Below are 6,850 nucleotides of genomic sequence, written 5' to 3' on the forward strand. Positions count from 1 at the left end.
CCCTTTGCAATGTAAATATTCTTATTGGGGTTATTCATTTGACCACATTACGACCCAAAATTATGGCTTTGATCAAGGTTTGAAATTTGGACTTATTATGCTCTTCGTTACAACCGTAGAGCTGCTAACAAGAACAGTCGGCATTTGACGTTTGAAGCTTTTCGAGCAGATTTATTAGAGGTTTATTGATAGCAATAAGATCGCCAATAAATCTGATCAACTAGTCATGGTGACTGCTGTCATAAATCCACTATAAGAATTAAATAAATCTAACAGGCATGAAAATTGTTGTGTTTGTAAATCAAAAGTTTGTTCTTAAGACAAAGTTTTGATTTTCTGTTTATAAATGGATATAGACACTAAATATATTTGTTACATTTGGCTTAAAGGCCTTCAATGTGATTTTTAAAAGTTAATTTTTGGTCCAGCAGAAGTCCTAAATATTTGGCTTCGCTAGACCAATTAATTGGAACCCCATTCATAGTGACAATATGTCTGCTAGAAGGTTTCAAATAAGAAGCTCTCGGCTTATGTGGGAAAATTATAAGCTGAGTTTTGGAAGCATTCGGAGAAATTTTCCATTTTTGCAAGTAAGTGGAGAAAATATCCAAACTTTTTTGCAATCTACTACAAATGACACGAAGGCTTCGCAATTTGGCTGAGAGGCCCGTGTCATCTGCAAACAAAGATTTTTGACACCCTGGTGGTAAATCAGGTAAGTCAGAAGTAAAAATGTTATACAATATGGGCCCCAGTATGCTGCCTTGGGGGACAGCAGCCCTTACAGGTAATCTATCAGATTTAGAATTCTGATAGTTTACCTGCAGTGAGCGATCTGATAAATAATTTTGGATCAGTTTAATAATGTACAGAGGAAAATTAAAATTCATCAATTTTACAATCAAACCTTCATGCCAAACGCTGTCAAATGCTTTCTCTATATCAAGAAGAGCAACTCCAGTAGAATATCCTTCAGATTTGTTGAGCCGAATTAAGTTCGTAACTCTTAATAACTGATGGGTGGTTGAATGCCCATGGCGAAAACCAAATTGCTCATCAGCAGAAATAGAATTGTCATTAATATGAACCATCATTCTATTCAAAATAATCTTTTCAAAAAGTTTGCTTATTGAAGAAAGCAAACTGATTGGGCGATAACTAGAAGCCTCAGCTGGATTTTTGTCCGGCTTCAAAATTGGAACAACTTTGGCGTTTTTCCATTTATCTGGGAAGTATGCCAATTGAAAACATTTGTTAAATATATTAACCAAAAAGGATAAAGAGCTCTCAGGCAGTTTTTTGATAAGTATGTAAAAAATACCATCATCACCCGGGGCTTTCATATTTTTAAATTTTCTAGTAATAGATCTCACTTCACCCAAATTAGTTCCCAACGAAGGGTCAAAAACATTATCTTGATTGAGAATGTCATCGAAGCTCCGTGTAACCTGATCCTCAATTGGACTAGTGAGACCTAGACTAAAATTATGGGCACTCTCGAACTGCTGAGCAAGTTTTTGAGCCTTTTCGCCATTTGTTAATAAAATTTTATTTCCCTCTTTAAGCGCTGGAATTGGCTTTTGAGGTTTTTTAAGATTTTTTGTTAATTTCCAAAAGGGTTTCGAACTGGGATCCAACTTCGAGACATTATTCTCAAAGTTGGTATTTCTTAGAATAGCGAAACGTTTTTTAATTTCATTTTGCAAATCTCGCCAAATAACTTTCGACGCGGGATCGCGAGTTCTTTGGTATTGCCTTCGCCTCACATTTTTAAGACGGATCAGTAGCTGAAGATCGTCGTCAATAATAATGGAGTTGAATTTAATTTCACATTTAGGAATTGCAATGCCTCTGGCTTCGACAATTAAATTTGTCAAAGATACGAGAGCATTATCAATATCACTTTTGGTATCGAGAGGAATATCAACATCAAAATTCCTATCGATATAAGTTTTATATAAATCCCAATCAGCTCTATGATAATTAAAAGTAGAGCTGATTGGATTATAAATGGCTTCTTGTGAGATTTCAAATGTCACAGGAAGGTGATCAGAGTCAAAGTCAGCATGAGTTACCAATTGGCCACACAGCTGACTTGAATCCGTTAAAACCAAATCAATTGTCGAAGGATTTCGAGTGGATGAAAAACAAGTTGGGCCATTGGGATATTGAATAGTATAATATCCCGCAGAACAATCTTCAAATAAAATTTTGCCGTTGGAATTGCTTTGAGCATTATTCCACGAACGGTGTTTGGCATTGCAGTCACCAATTACGAAGAATTTTGATTTGTTGCGAGTCAGAATTTGAAGATCAGCTTTCAACGAATTCTTTTGCTGCCCATTGCATTGAAAAGGCAAGTAGGCTGCAATAAAAGAGAATTGTCCAAAATTTGTTTCAACAGAAACTCCCAAGGTTTCGAAAACTTTGGTTTCGAACGAAGAAAATAATTTATGTTTGAAACGTCTATTGATGACAATGGCGACCCCACCACAGGCGCTGCCAAGACGATCATTTCTGTAGATAAAATAATTTGGATCTCTTTTGATGAAAAGACCAGGTTTTGAATATGTTTCAGTTATAATGGCAATGTGCACATTATGAACTGATAGGAATTTGAATAATTCATCTTCCTTACCCTTTAAAGAGCGGGCATTCCAATTTAAAATTTTCAAAGAAATATTTGGATCCATTAAAACGAAGTCCAATAACAATTTTTTGAGTAAATTTGATACCAACCTGAACTGCTTCAGTTTTGGTATTTGCTTTTAACATTGCATCAATCATGTGATGCAATTGTTCATTAAGAAAATCGAGTCGTCAAAACGAACGTTATTTCCCGTTGAAGAATGGGTATGAAAGTCATTCATCGTCGGTAAATTTTCGGAAATAAAATTTTGCCTGCCTGCAGCGATGCTAGCATAGGAGGGCGTGTTTGAAAAATTAGAATTCGACGAACTGCTCGTTACCCGTTGAGAGGTAGGAGCAAAATTTGTTCGTTGATTGTGGTGGGTATGAATTACTCGACAGGTAAATGATTGCGGATTTTGAGCGTTTGAAATATGTTTACCCGGCGAATCTGGGAGCCTATTGGAATTTCCCGTCATCAATTTTGCACGGGAAGTCAAAACTTTTTTGCGTGAAGGGCATTCCCAGAAATTGACTTTATGATTGCCCCCACAATTAGCACATTTAAATTTATTGGAATCTTCTCTCACAGGACAGGCATCCTTGGCGTGAGAGGTTCCACCACAAATCATGCATTTCAGGGAATCAATATTCGAGCAACGCCTAACAATATACCCTTTGTCATCAACAGAATTTGTTACTGACAAACGCACGTTGCAACAAGCCTTTGTCAGAACCTGAACACAATATGACAAGAATCATTTGCCTTACATGCTCTGATATTTCCGAGAATACGAGGCTATTTTTGTAATCAGCGTTAGATTCTCGAATATGAAAGTAGAAACTACGATAGCATAAAACCGAAATTTGCTCTAGAGAGAACGCAAAATAACGGAATGAAAAGTTAGCAACAAAATCGTGTTCTTTTTTGTCGTGGACAAAATTTTTCGGATCTTTGTCATTATTATCTCCGACAAAAACAAAGCTTTGTCGTTGATTCTCTTTTGTCGTTTGATTCGTATGCGCATCGACGAAAAATTGATTCCCTGTGCATTTAGCATCCATGTGGCAATGTTTAGTTCCGTGACCCCACTTTTGGCACTTACGGCACTGAGTGGGGTTTTGGAAATTTCCCCCAGGCCTGCGGAAATGTTCCCATGTAATACGGACATGGGACATAATACAGGCCTTTTCCAAACTTTTCATATTATTTAGTTCATTTTTGTTAAAGTGAACTAAATAAAATTCTTGAGAAATACCCCTCTTTGAACAATCGCTCAGTTTTGTCTTCGTATGTGAAGAATTTATGGCGCTTCTCAGTTAAATACTGGAGAAGACGTTTGCGATCGTCAAAGGATCCCGGCAAAACGCGGCAGTCACCCTTCCTAGCAATCTGAAATGAAACCTTGATCCCCTGAAGGTTACTAAAAATCTTATTCCTAAAGCCAGAAAACTCAGCAACAGATACCACAATTGGCGGAATCCTTTGCTTTTCGCATGAATCGAATCACCTGGGCTAGAGGTAAATTCGATTTGCTCAATTTCATCATTAATCAAATCGAACTGATTGCTCAGTTCGATAGGAGAAGAATTATTTCCGATAATAGAGTTAGAAGGAATATCTGAAGTTTCCAGCTTCCTTCTATTTTTTCCGCGCTTCGGTAGGACGGTCTTGAAACCTTGTTTCTTAGAAGGGAGTGGAGAATTCAGAGACTGAGAGTGGAGACGTGACCTTCTAAGAGGTTTTTTTCCCAGAACGGTGTCCCTGCAGGATTACCACCGCTTGTCAGAATTTTACTTCCGCAAACGGGTCCAACGTAAAACGAAGGCACGGGTCTTGCAAAGATCGTAACGGGATCAGTGGGTATAAATAGCGCTGAGAAGCACTATTGAAATTAAAATAGCTTCGGGTAGTATTAAAAACTTTTTTCCGCAAGAGAGAAAATAGAACCGCACAGCACGAAAGCACGATGCGGTCTGCTAACCGCAAATCGAGCACATCTATATATGGCGTCCATATACAGATGTGCTCGACTGTTAAATGTAATGTAGTATGTAAGTCAAATGTAGTATGTAATAAAAATTAAACCCATTCTATTTTTTGTAGTTTTTGAGCTATACAAAGTATTGCGCATTACATATTCACACATATTTCTATAGAACGATTTGAATATCTTTATTTGACCATATTTGCAATCAATATCTGCAGGCCGGACCTGCTCTTATAAATCCACTCAAAGGGTATACTACATGTATATCCAGCGCTGTATAATCAGGTGCATTGGATCAGCGTCACTTATTAATAACATGATAAGAGCTTGATAAATTGAAATCTGTGGCACCTGTGGCACTGGCATTGGTTATTTGTTCATATATGTGACCGACCATGCGTTTTATCTTCATAAAGGTTCCAGACTAAACACTTCAACCTTCGCACCTTTGAAAATGCAGTATCAATAGTTTTTTTTAACACGATACAAAATGCTTTATATATGTCACCATATTATCAAAATAGGTTTGCTTGTATGTTCTTACCTCGTAAATTATTGTACAAGTTACTTCAGCGTCAACCAATGTGATTTTACTATTTATTTATATCGTTGTTAGTTTACTAATATAGTAAACATTAGTCCATCTTCGCCATCCGGAAGATAAACACCTCACTATCCAATGACATCTCTAATCGAGTAGTTCGATAAACCTTGAACCTGATATGTAGCCTACAAGTGCTACAAGTCGCTCTTATTTTTGTATTCCACTCACAGCTTTTTTGCGTGGAAAAAAACACAACACAATGCACACAATATTTGCACTGACACTGACTATCCTTCCACTAGATGTAGTGATAATGTCAACAGCTTATATCTCCTTCGTTTAGAGAGAACTAACTTCAAGTGCAAAAATGGAGGCAGCAGGGTCCCGATAGATTGCTAGGATTTAGCAAGGATGCAGAATTGTAATTCTAATAAGTTTCTGACTCACATCCAAGCATCATTATAACAAAACTGTAGCATTTTCATCACATAGCCTACTATTCGTACAGATCTTGGAAATATTCACACAAATTGGAGAATTCAATAAACACTTCAATTTTTCACTTTAGGACGTATAGAGAGACCGTGCAGACATCGAATAAAAGTAGTGTTGCAAATATTTTTAGCGAATGCATAACTAGTTTCTATGCACTATAAACGCTCACGTGGATCGGAAATGGTTAGTGTAGAGTTGAAAGCAAAGTACGTACAGCGGTCACTTTGCCACACAATTCCTCCTATAGTAGCCGTAGTCTGTTCGACGACATGGGGAATTGAAAATGTAATTCAATTTTTATATTTCACCGCCGGACACGACCGTCATCGATGGACAAACAACACAAAGTAAACTCTGAAGGAGTGTGGTGCGATATGTCCAAGCTGAACGCTGTAATTGAATGTATGGTTGATGGTGAAACAGGTGAAGTGAGACTGCGCACGGTGAGATATGAGAAGGCATCTCGTGACTGGTGAGACTTGCATTCAACATTCAGTATGATGTTTTATAAAATGCATATTAAATTTTCTAAAACGTTAATTCAATAGATATTTTACTTTTTTTTAGTTGGACGTTACATAATGTGTATTGTTACGACGAATGAATAAGTTTTAAAAACTCGTCCTGCTCAAAGCATAGTAGGCCAATTAAGCACTCAAACTTGAACTATAAAGAAGATAAAGAAGGTCAAAGATCTCAGTGTGATTTCGGATAGTCAAGTGACCGGGGTTCTGCCAAATCGCACCAAGCACCAACAAAAAATTACCAATCTCTCTGCCCAAGTTTTCACTTAGCAGATTCAATTGATTGAAAATCGTATTGGATTTACCACTACCCCATAACTAAGGATGTCATATAACAAATTTGTGGAAGAATTGATATGAAATGATTTCCGTTTTACTTTTACGATCAAAATATCGCAAGTCAGTCAATAAGCCGCTTGGTGCGTTTTGGAAGAACCCCGACCAATTGACATTCGAATCACACTACTCCGCTATTCTAGATACAGCAAATCGTTCGTCTGGATTCGTTTTAAAAATTTGCAAAGTCTTCAAAGATCCGACTTGCTTGCACTACTGTTCTATCGTCAGATCTATCCTAGAATTTGCATTGTTAGTGTGTTTCCATTATGAGGCAATATGGATTGCAAAGGTTGAAGCTGTTCAACGAAGATTCGTTAGGCAAGTACTGA

General features: G+C 37.2%; 1 protein-coding gene across 2 annotated transcripts in view; it reads right to left on the bottom strand.

Moving 5' to 3' along the window:
• Positions 1-6,029, bottom strand: part of LOC134212180 (MTOR-associated protein MEAK7) — a 37,515-nt gene extending 31,486 nt beyond the window's left edge. Inside the window, exon 1 of one of the 2 annotated variants that reach the window (XM_062689807.1) lies at positions 5,873-6,029. The gene's annotated coding sequence lies outside the window, so the exon portion shown is untranslated. Of the gene's footprint in view, positions 1-5,163 lie in introns of both variants that reach the window. The other variant, XM_062689806.1, reaches the window with a different exon arrangement.
• Positions 6,030-6,850: the final 821 nt, after the last annotated feature.

This window comes from Armigeres subalbatus, chromosome 2, assembly GCF_024139115.2.
Source record: "Armigeres subalbatus isolate Guangzhou_Male chromosome 2, GZ_Asu_2, whole genome shotgun sequence".
In the NCBI taxonomy this organism is placed as follows: domain Eukaryota; kingdom Metazoa; phylum Arthropoda; class Insecta; order Diptera; family Culicidae; genus Armigeres; species Armigeres subalbatus.